This window comes from Heloderma suspectum, chromosome 7 (genome assembly GCF_057233095.1).
Source record: "Heloderma suspectum isolate Gila_16-S chromosome 7, 16-S_ref, whole genome shotgun sequence".
In the NCBI taxonomy this organism is placed as follows: domain Eukaryota; kingdom Metazoa; phylum Chordata; class Lepidosauria; order Squamata; family Helodermatidae; genus Heloderma; species Heloderma suspectum.
In genome coordinates, this window is record NC_139464.1 from 57,336,988 (window position 1) to 57,349,409 (window position 12,422).

Sequence of the window (12,422 nt, forward strand, 5' to 3'; positions counted from 1 at the left end):
CTGGAATTTGGCCCCCCTGGGATCCGTGGCGGAATTCTCTAACATCCCTAGTTGTAGCACAGCTTCTTCTTTTTTTCCCCTATGGGTTTTTGGTTTATTGCACAGCTTCTATAGGTGGCAACAGCATCAACTGTGTTGAGGCTTCCACTTTTTTGAGAAAGAAGTTCTCAAATAAATAAATATTGAGAGCTTTCAGTCAAATTTTAAAACTCTACATTTGAATATTCAGATGAGTAAACCTTAATCTAGATGTTGAGGGTTTTTTGGTTTTTTTTTTTTAGATATTGAAGGAAGGGGGAGGTAACTTACAATTTAGAAACAAAAACATTATATGTTTAGAAGGAAAGGTCATTGTTAATATTTTCTTTTTCATTCCCTGTTACAATGACACACCATCAAAATAGTCTAAGTACCTGCCAGGTGAATCTACCTGTTACCAATTAGAATGGGAATCTGAGGAAAGCATTACACTCATCATGAGCAACATTGCTTTGCATAAGACACCTCATTGTCAAGGGAGAGACACCCTTGACCAGGGATGGGCAAATTTGGGATGTCCAGGGGACCATTAAAAAAGAGTTATCCTTCTGGTAATTCATTTTCTCCCTTCATACAAAATTGCAAGAAAACACCAATTGATATACCAGGTAGATGCTTTAAATGTGGAAGAATCAAATCCTTTATAATATTTACAAAAAATCTTAACATGATAAAGGGCTTTCTGACAGCCCTTATCACAAGAGCATATTCTATTTTCCAGTGGAATCCCATTAAATCAGCCATCCATTAGTGCTCTTGGAAAAGAATTCCAACAGGCCAGCATGAAAGCTCTTTGAAATGTAGGCAAGGTGAAAAAACTTAAATATTTGTTAGGCTGAAAAAAGTTCCAATTATCCAATCCCAAGTATGTTGGGAAGCAGGTTCCATCAGAAAAGGCCTTCATTTCTTGGGAAAGGTATTAGTGAAAACAACATTCATAAATGTTTTATATTAGGAAAACTACATGAAAAAAATGTGTATATTAGGTGAAATTACGTACAAAAATACATGCATTAGGAGAAATGTGCACACAAATGCATACAAATGTTCATCCGTACCTTTTTGTATTTTTGGTAGGAATCTCAATATCTGGTATGAACCAAAATTAAAACTGGAAAAATGAGAAACTGCGAGAACTGAAATTGACAAAATCATTCATCCCTGCCCTAAAGGAACGTATGATGCAGCTCCCTTCCAAAGTGTGTATTTGGAGGACAGGCCCATCTTCCCCATCTTCTTACAATTATTATAAGTGAATTCAAACGTGTCATGGCATTGCTCTTTGGTAGATCTCACCAATTAGGATTGACTCCAGATGCCATTTTGTTGTTTGCACCTTTGTTTTTCTAGCACCACCAGTTCATCTGAGAAACAGGTGGGACATGTTAGGTCAATGGAAGCACTCATGCCCAATATCCCTCTTTACTGTGGGGGAGGCTTGTTTATAGCTGTTGGGGTGTGTGTATCTGGGACTGGGTCAATTAAAGCAGTGATTCTGCTATCTCCTGGTCTTGCCACCATCTGAAGAACAATGAAATATTACAATTAGACTGATATAACTGAGCTACTCTTATTTCTAGGTCATTCCTAGAAAACAGGCAGTTAACCTGAAGGTGCTGAATTCTTTCTAAGCTTCTCTTAGTCATACACATACATAGTTGGATTAACCGCTAAATGACCCTCATCTGGAGTACTGTGTCCAGTTCTGGGCACCACACTTTAAGAAGGATGCAGACAACTGGAGAGGGTTCAGAGGAGAGCAAACAAAGATGATCAGGGGACTGGAAACAAAGCCCTACAAGGAGAGACTAAAAGAACTGGGCATGTTTAGCCTTGAGAAGAGAAGACTGAGGGGACATATGATAGTGCTCTTCAAGAACTTGAAAGGTTGCCACAAAGAGGAAAGTCAGGATCTCGTCTCGATCACCCCAGAATGCAGGTGTCAGGGTGGACACTGAGCCCATAGAATCCCAGAGTAGTTCTGATTCTGAGGAAGAGGAGCCACTCCTGGGACAGAAGCGCGCTCATCCTTCCCAGGGCCAACAGCTGACGGAGATTCCTCCCACCGGCATTCCTAGCATAGATAGCAGTCCCGGCAGTGACAGAGTGCGGGAAGCAGACTTGCTGGACGCGCGACGCCGATGCAGGGAGCGGCGCCAAATGGAGGGCGCGGAAAGGAGGCGTAGTGCCCGGTTGGCGCGCAAACAACAGTTGCGCCCAGAGGATCCAAGGGAAAAAGGGAGGGACTCTCCCTAGCCCATAAGTTCAGGGTCTGCCAGTGATTCTCTTTCAAACGGGGACCAACTGTTCCAACTTAGGGCATAGGTACTCTGCTGCTCATATCTAGTTGCTAACAGTAGAGTTGTTAAGTTGTAAAAGAGGAATGAAGCTTTGAAAAGAATCCCTTTGTCTGTGTCTGGACTTGGCTACTGGATTAGACTGAGAGAGGCCTCCAAGGAGCCCTTGACAGCAGGACACGGAATAATGGGCTCAAGTGACAGGATGCCAGATTCCGGCTGAACATCAGTAAAAACTTCCTGACTGTTAGAGCAATACGACAATGGAACCGATTACCTAGGGAGGTGGTGGGCTCTCCCACACTGGAGGCATTCACAATGAAGCTGGACAGCCACTTGTCAGGGATGCTTTGACTTGGACTCCTGCACTGAGCAAGGGGTTGGACTCGATGATCTTGTAGGCCCCTTCCAACCCTACTATTCTATGATTCTATGACCCCAGAGTTAGTGTAGCTATGGATTGTAGTAACTTTGGCTTGTTTTTTTTGTTTCTGAGTATTGGCTCTGTATGCTATTTCTCACTTTTTATCTGTAAGCCCTGTGCATAAATAACCCCCCATTTTGAATATTTATTAGATCCTATGACACAATTGTAGAGATCTTTTCCACACAGACCTCCACCATGACACCTTATCCTCAACCCTGCTTACATTCTTCATATTGATAAAGATCAAGAGTGCTCCTGGCCCGGTCAGGGAAATATGGCAACCTGGGAGTGGTGGCTGTGATAACACCTGATCAGACTTTGGGTATAATTTATTAATATTAGAGAGCCCTCCTAGGCTCATAGGGAGATCATTCAGGCAGGGCCCATCCAAGACACTTTGCTTCCTGAGGCAAAAGACAGGACAGAACCCTCTCCCATTCCATGTACAAAAGCTGACTGGACTGCCTGCAACACTAATGATGGGACAACGTTCTCCACTGAACTTTACTTGAAGGCAGCAGGCTCACTCAGAGGGTGCAGAGTAGACTGCATGGCACACAGTTCTCTCCTTGAACACCTTGCTGTCTCCCAGCATCTGCCACCTGAGGCTGCTGCCTCACCTGTAAAATGGTAGGGCCGGTCCTGTGTGCATGTCACGTATTCTATATGCAGCAGTCTGGCAATGTAGAAAGGGAGACAAATCCGAATACAGGATCAGATATACAGTATACTGCTATCTTAACAACTATAAGGAAAAGGTAATCCCTTTTAATTAAGTTGTTGTTGTTGTTGTTGTTGTTGTTGTTGTTTTTAAACTCTTTTCAACTGCCTTAAAGTGACAGGAAAAACTTTCAGTAAGATGAACTGAATTTTAAAAAGAAATTTAAAAATGAAAGTGCACTAGATTAATCACCAGCCTTGTAGCTCATTTGCAGAGGCACTGAAGCAGCATGCAAAGCTTATACTAATCTGTTTTCAGCCACAGTATCTTCATTCCCCCCCATTAAATATATTCAGTGTCAATGCAGAACTATTTTTTTTTTAAGCAGATGACATGAAAGGAGGAAACTACTGTACAAAGGAATGTATAATATTATTTTTCTGTTCACTATTATATAAGCTGAAGCTACTGATTAAGATCTGGATTTTCAGGAGCTTCCGCCATTATACATCACAGTGTTAACAAATGCCTGGTCTTGAAATGAACTGAGTCAAATTAGATACAAACCTAGGTTGGATCCAAAGCACTTTGAAGTTCATGAGAGGTTTTCTATCAACCTTCGTTAAACCTAGCACAGCTTCAGTAGTTTTAATGGGGTTTGAGTTGCTGCAGAAGAACTGTGATCTCATTCATATGGATGAGACCAATACTCTTGCTAGAGGTTCTACAGCATGATAGAAAGACAGCAAATGGTAATGAGGACTTCCTAATGGGCTCTTTGTTATATTACAGTAGGGATCATGTGCTAGAATAACTTGGGGTGGTTATGTTACCTTTGAAAACATTTTTAAACCTTCAGACGGGTTGGAGGTTTTAATTGTAATTAATCAAGTGTCTTAATTCACAACCACAATGCATCGCCCATATTACCATGTTTTCTGTTCTCGTGAGATGTATAAGCAGATGGCGGCTTTTCTGCTCTTCTTCATGAAGCTACAAGAAACAGAACATTCTCATGCAAACCAGCTGTCACTTTGAGGTGATCCTTGACTCTGCTGGAAAGGAAAGATATGTCAGCTCCTCGCCCACACTTTCCTCTAGCTGAAACTTTCTAGCCATTTCATCTTTTCAGCAGGGCAATCTGATCCTGGCACAGCCGCCTGTGCTTCAGGTGTGGAGATGAAGCTACCACCCTTCTGGACATGTGAGATGATGCTATATTGTGTGATGACCAAGCAGTATTTTGGTGCAATTCCAAGCTGAAGGCTGCCTCTCCCAGTGCACAAGTGTCAAGGAGAAGGCCTTATGGGGCCAAAGCAGTGGTGGGAAAGAGTTACTCTTACCTTGCATAGTATCATGATCCCCTTAGCCTCCATTTCACTTCAGTGCCCAGACATACACAGATGAGAGGTTTCAGTTTACAGCTTTTAATCCATTACTTCACAGGGTCATACAGACACAAATTCTCAGAGAAACTCTCTGTCTACCAGGAATGCCTTCAGGGGATCCAAATGGAATTTATGAAAGTTGCTCACCGTTTGAAGAGGGAGGTGGTCTTGCTAGGCTAACTTAAGGGGGGGAGGTCCTTCTCTTCTTGTTAGGCCTCTAAGCACAGCTTCTCGCACAAGGCCAATTGGGAAGACCGTCTAAGTTCCGCCCCACCTTCTCTCTCTTTGCACCTGCATCTGGCATCTATTAAGTCAATCTCTTGTTCACTGCCTCTCATGAGGCGGGGGGAGTTAGGAGGGACCCTCAAGCTCAGCCATCTGTACATTTGTAACCTGAGAAGCTGGCCTACTCATATCTGGACTAGCCTGGGAAAACACCTCCCCCATGTCTGATGGTTCTCCTTCAGAATCTGAACTGCTATCCCACTCCCTGTGCTCAGAAACATCCCTGACACATAGTTTTAGATGGTGTTTTAGTGTTTTAGGGTAGGAAAGAAAGTGGGATCTGGCAAGAAGATTTACAAGGCAGACACATGGAGGGAGGAAGAGATGTGGGCATACCAGGATCGAAGGCGCCAGGACAAAGACCTTATCAGGAGCCCAAGGTCATAAAATAACTTGGCCTGCCAAGAGGCCAGCACAGCTGGGGAGGTGTGAAAAAGCCCAGCTTAGGGATGGCAGAGAATTTCTCCATGAATCTCGGGGAGACCGAATGCCAACGCATTCGGCCCCCCGAAATTGGCGGTGAAATTCTCCCCCCCCCCCGCCCCCACCCGGGATGGGACTAAATCGTTACGTAGCCTATCACGGGTGACTTTGAAAAAAAAAAGCATGTACACAAATGGCGGCGCCCATGGGCACCGCCATTTGCGTTCCTTATTTGGGCCCGGGTAGTCTACGTAAAGATTTACGTAGACTACGGTGAAAATAAGGGCAATGCAAATAGCGTTGCCCTTATTTTCGCCGTAGTCTACGTAAATCTTTACGTAGACTACCCGGGCCCAAATAAGGAACGCAAATGGCGGCGCCCACGGGCGCCGCCATTTGTGTACGCGCTTTTTTCCCCCAAAGTCACCCGTGATAGGCTACGTAATGATTTACGTAGCCTATCACGGCTGACTTTGGAAATCTAGCTGTGATAGGCTACATAAATCGTTACGTAGCCTATCACGTGTGTGTGTGTTTTTTAACTTTACTTTTGCATTTCGCGGCCAGGGAGACGGGGCTCTTCTCCCCGGCCTGAATTTCGGCCGGGCGAGGCGGGGCGCCTCCCCCCCCAGCCTGAATTTCGGCCAGGCAAGGCGGGGCGCCTCCCCCCCAGCCTGAACTTCGGGGGGAGAACTGAAGCGCCTCCCCCCCACCGCGAAGCAAGCTGCGGGACCAGGTAAGGGACTTTCGTCCATCCCTTATCCTCCCTGAGGGGAGGGAGGGGGGATGAAAGAGTGAGGTTTGGAATGGGATAAAAAGAGACCTGCAGCCATTCTTCTTGGTCCTTTGGTTTCCATCTGGTCTGGGTAGAAGGTGTTGGGCTCTGGCATTAACTAAGGATCCTACTTGGAGGTGTGAGTAGACTAGGGCTATGTAGTCTTTTCTTGTTTTATTCTGTGGCTCTGTGCTGGGTTTCCAAATGGGGAGTTGATATTTGGGGAAATTCTAAATTGTACTTTGTCTTGCCTCTCTTCTCATTCCCTTACCCCTTATTCAAACATACCTCAAAATCATTGCTGCTATTTTTTTTCTGTAATATAATTTTAATTGTATTGTTGTTTAATTTATATTTTAACTTTTGTATATCTTCATATGTTTTAATTGTATATGTTTTAATTTTTGTAAGCCTCCTTGTGTCCCAGTCCTGGGAAAAAGGTGGGGTATAAATATACTTCTTCTTCTTCTTCTTCTTCTTCTTCTTCTTCTTCTTCTTCTTCTTCTTCTTCTTCTTCTTCTTCTTCTGGCTCACTGCTAAATTCAGTGGCTAGTGTCTCCTCCTCTGGGAAGGGAGGGGATTGGGGTGTGCTTGCAGGCCAAGCTGAGCTGGTCTGGGGGGACAGGAGGGCTGTGGATCAAAGGGGGCTGATTGATCCCAGAGATCCAGCCTTCCTTTACAACAAGGTAAATATTCAGGGGAGCCTTCCAATACACATCCTCCATTTTTTGAAATGGAAATACGACAAAATGACCTATCATTGATGCAGTCCAAGTCTTGCCTATTTATGGGCAAAGTTGGTGTGCATAAATGACATGCCAAAATGTTCTGCTGCTATCCAGTAGACCTCGCTTACTACTGTATGTGCATGTCTATCATTTATTTAACCTCTGCACTGTAAGACTTCCGCAGCACTTCATTGTGGATTACTAGTTGCACTATAGTTAACTTCCAGGCTAACATGAATCCAGGGCTGTGTTTCTACTGGCAATTTACTCCAGCCTGGCTGCGTGCTGAGGTCGCATGATTTACATGATGCTGTGGCCATCCAGCAGGTGTCCAGGCGTTTATCATGGAAAAACCAGTTCTTCTGAGACTGGTTATAGTCCAACTTTTCCTCTTTACTCCAGCTTGGTTATGGCCCTGTTGGGGTGTGTTTCATCATCCGCACTTGCATCAGTATCATAGTCCTGCCCATGGGGTGTGCAGCCCTGCCCATGGGGGGGTGTCGCTCACTTGCCTGTGACCTCACTGACCCAACTCTTTCCCTCCCTGTTTTCCAGAAGTTTCAATGCTGTTTTGGAGCAGGATGCTGAGGGACCAACTTAAAAAAAAGAAAAAGAAAATAAGCACAAGATCACTAGTGAGTATAAGAGTGCTCCCACTACAGCCTAAACATAAGTTTTATCTCAGGTTGCTTCCCCAGAACTACACATGGGAAAGATCCATGCCTAATATTCCTTTCTGTCCTTCAGTCCCCTTTTGCAAGTTTCAAATTCCGCTTTCATATATTACATGCTAAGGCACTATCTCATTAGAACACCCTTGCACAGATATTCCATCAATACGCACACCCTCCATGTCAGTATCTTGCTATCGCTCTATCACAAAATGGAACTAACACCAATTTGCGCTATTGTGTGATAGCAAATTAGTTCAGGGGCACCTGCTGACTCCGGTTGTAGTCACTGAGGCTTGTCCCCGAAAATGCACTGTCATGCATTTGCACTATCGCGCAATAGAACATTTATTCAGGCGTCTCTGCTAATGCAGTGGCCTGGTATTTAGAGGGAAAGGGGGAAAAAATGGGCAGAATGCGGCATTGGTCTGGGAAGGTTACTCAGAAGTAAGTCCCGTTGTGGTCAATGAGACATGCTCCCGAGATAGCCATTAAGGGGAGTAGAGCCTGGGGGGGGGGCTCTCCTATTGGTTGAGCAGCCCCAGCCAGTCTGGTGACATTCACTTCCAATTCCCCCACCCCACCCAGAAGTATGTTTCCATCAGTGACTTATAATGTTGTGGTGCAGTCTTTCATGGAGCCATGTGTGGAGCTGTGCTGATTTTATGAAAACTCCAGTATTCCTTCGTTTGCTTTGCCCTTCTGTTTTCATGGAAACACAGCCCAGCTGTAGTAAATTTTCACTTGAGGAGTGTTATCATGGAGGCAGTGACAGTGGTAAGCACTCCTTTTGAATAACATCCCACAGCTCTGGAGTGCCTGGCTAGCAAATACAAGGACCTCTGATGAACCTGTAGTTTCATGTGAGAACATAGTGTGGAGAAACTGTGCCACATAATGCTACCTTTTATCGTCCTTCAGAAGTAGCGGGAATGACTAGTAGTTATGTTGCAGAATGTACATTTAGGCAAGATTAATATAGTACTAATGGGACTCATACCTTTTTGACATTAAGTCAAGGTTAAGATTGCAAATGATGGTATAAAGAAATACTGTTTGTTAGGCCAATCACACACTATTACCAATTCACCAATTCACTATTACCAATTCACACTGTGTTAGGGATGGGAGAGAATTTCTCCCCGAAACTTCGGGGGGCCGAGTGCCAACGCATTCAGTCCTCTGAAGGTTGTTCGGGGAGAAATTCTCCGCCCCACCGCCCCCCGCCCCGGGACTTACCTTTCATAAATGTTGCTCCCGGCGGCGGGTCCCAGCAGCGGTTTGGCAGGTCTTCGTCAGGGGCGGGGGCGGCAGCCAGTCTTTTGACCGGCTGCTGCTGCTGCCATTACAAGAAAAGTAAAAAAAAACCAACGCCCCTGTGATAGGCTACGTAACGATTTACGTAGCCTATCACGGCTAGATTTGCAAAGTCAGCCGTGATAGCCTACGTAAATCGTTACGTAGCCTATCACGGGGCTATTTTTTTTTTCTTTTGAAGTTCGCGGCCGGGGAGATGGGGCGCTTCTCCCCAGCCTGAATTTCGGCCGGGCGAGTGGGAAGCCTCCCCACTGTCCTGAACTTCGGGGGGAGAAGTGAAGCGCCTCCCCCCCACCGCGAAGCAAGCTGCGAGACCAGGTAAGTGACTTTTGTACATCCCTACACTGTATTGCCAATTCACCAAGAAGTGACACCCTAATAGATTTTCTACCTACAACAAGCTGTGTACAAGCAAGCTTAGTTCTGTGTACAAGCAAGCTTAGCTCTGCATTGTCTTGGCTGGGATGGGATAGACAGTTAATTAGACCCCTCTTGTGAGTGATTGGCTCCCTTTTTGTCTTGGTAGTACTGCTGCTACGTTGCCGGACTAGTGTCTACCAAGAGAGAAAATAACTTGGACCTTAGAGTAGCTTATTGTGTGATAAATAAAAAAATAGCAATCTATGAAAGTTTGTTTGCTTATTTATTAATTTATTTAAAATAGTTATATACCACTTCATAGAATAAAAACTCTAAGTGGCTTACATATAACAGTATGAAAAATCACTCTTTAAAAACAGTATTACAAACAATTATAATTATAACAATAAAAAGCAATGCAAAACAACAACAGTAAAATGGAGCATCATCATGTTTCATTATGATTAATTACAAATCAGAGAAAGCCTGCATATACAAGTGCATTTTCAGGAGGCATTTCATACACTGAGTCACGTTTTCTGCCAGCTGAATTGCATGGAGGAGGGTGTTCCAGAGGGTGGGTGCCACTACTAAGAAGGCCCAGTTTCAAGATGTTTCATGGTGACGTTTTGTTGGTCACGGAATGACCAGTAAAGCCTCCTCTGAAGATCTTAAAGGTTGGCTGGGTATATATACAGATTTCAGTCTGCTAGGAATCCTGGTCCCAAGTTGTTTAGGACTTTTTGTGTCAACCATATAAGCTTGAACATGGCTCGGTAGCTAATAGGCAGCCAGTGCAGTTCTTTTATCACAAGTGTAATATGAAGATGGCTGGGTGCCCCACTGAACACTAGGGATGTACGAAAGTTACTTACCTTTTTGAAGGGTGACATTCACAGTGGGGGGAGGCACTCCATCCCTCCCCCTGAAATTCTCTCTGGCCAGCTCCGCTCCGCGGAGATTCCGCAGAGCTGCCGGCCGGGGCCGCCCACAGCCGGACATCCAGCCGCTGGGCAGCCTGCAGAGATGCAAATTTGTGTCCCTGTATTTTGCCGTGATAGGCTACGTAAATATTTATGTAGCCTATCACAGCAAAAAAACAAAAACAACAGCGGACGCAAATGGCAGCGGCTATGGCGGCCGCCATTTGCATTCCCTTTTTTTTTTGCTGTTTTAGCCTATGTAAATATTTACGTAGGTTATTACAGCAAAAAAAAAAGAAAGGGGGAACGCAAATGGCGTAGTGGCTGCCATTTGCGTTCCTTTTTTTTTGCTGTAATAGCCTACGTAAATATTTACGTAGGCTAAAACGGCAAAAAAAAAAGGGAACGCAAATGGCGGCCGCTGTAGCTGCCGCCATTTGCATTCCCTTAGTTAAGCCGTGATAGACTACGTAAATACTTATCTACGTGATAGGCTACGTAAATACTCTCACGGCTTCCGCAGGGATGCAAATGGCATCCCTGCATTAGCCGTAATAGGCTACGTAAGTATTTACGTAGCCTATCATGGCTATATGGATGAAGCAAATGGCGGCCGCAGACGTGGCCGCCATTCGCAGGTCAGCGTGGACGGCAGCAGGTAGGCGCTCCGTTCCAGGCCCATTTTGCGGGGTGGGGGTGGGTTGGCTTCATTCCACCACAGATTTTGGGGGGCCGAATGCACTGGCATACAGAATACACTGGCATTCAGCCTCACCGAGATCCGTGGTGGAATTCTCTGACATCCCTACTGAACACTCCAGCTTCTGCACTAGCTACAGCTTCCGAACTAGGTGCAAGGGCAGCCCACCCCCACATAGAGTGCATTACAGTAATCTAATCATGAGGTTACTGGTACATGAACCACAGTGGCTAGTCTCTCTCTATCCAGGAACAAGCATAGTTGTCACACTAACTGAAGTTGGTAATGGGTGCTCCAAGCCACTAAGGTCACCTGGGCCTCCAGTGACAGAGATGGATTCAGGGACACTCCCAGACTACAGACCTGTTCCTTCAGAGGGAATGCAACCCCAGCTAGACAATAGACAATACACTATGCAGCAACTAAAGATATCCTCCCACCCCAATCCACTCCAAAAAGATGGGGGAAAGTTGGAAAAAGTATTTTACTGTCCATATGGTTTTTGTATACTCCTTCTCTCTTGCTTCTCCTTATGTGGAAGAAGATCCATCCATGAGCTGGTGTCAGTAGATGATGCAAACCAAGATGGCAGCTACCCAAGAGAGGACTCTAACCAGGTCTGAACTTGCTGATCACTCCTTTCAAGCAATAAATAGCAATACAAGTCAAGTGTGTTCTTCAATGATTTAATGTGATTCATGTCTGTATAATTCCAGCTGTTTATATTATGGCAACTCTCTTCAGTTATGAAGGCTTTATTCAGTATTGTAGGTGCTCCTCCCTCCCAATAAGTCTATATTAATGAGGTTAAGGGAAAGGCAGCAATTATTGACCATTTCTTTCTTATGAATGTTTGAGTCACTGTAATTAATTTGGATAGGCTACATTCTAAATGTTTTTGCTTTTAATTATCTTTGAGGCAGCATTCATTATGGAAATGAGCTATAATTATTTCAGGTACTTCCCTCCCACCAGGTTTCAAGATTACATTAAAAAATTGCAAACTTAAGAGAGACAGGCACCTTTTCAAATCCTGCATTATACATGTTACACTAAATGTCACAAATGGTTTCATTGCAATATTAATGAAATTCAGCTGGGAAGCCATTAGAGTTGTATTTCACACCTGTACAGAGTGTCACTTACAATCAGAACTATTTCAGCTGAGTTTTCTTAATGCCCCCTTTGGGTTCTGCATATCAAAGATGCTTCTGCATTTTAAACAGTTGTGCAGTTAAGGCATGCCATGGATCTGGAGAACAGTCTATACAAGTCAACATGCTTCTGTCTTTCCGATCTCACTTGCAGATGACTTTTAGCTAAACGCTTTCACAATGGCCTCCTGAACATGGGAGCGATGCAGAATAAGGAAATACAAAAGTGTGTGAAATTTATATAATTTATACAGATATAGAATTCATCATGTTT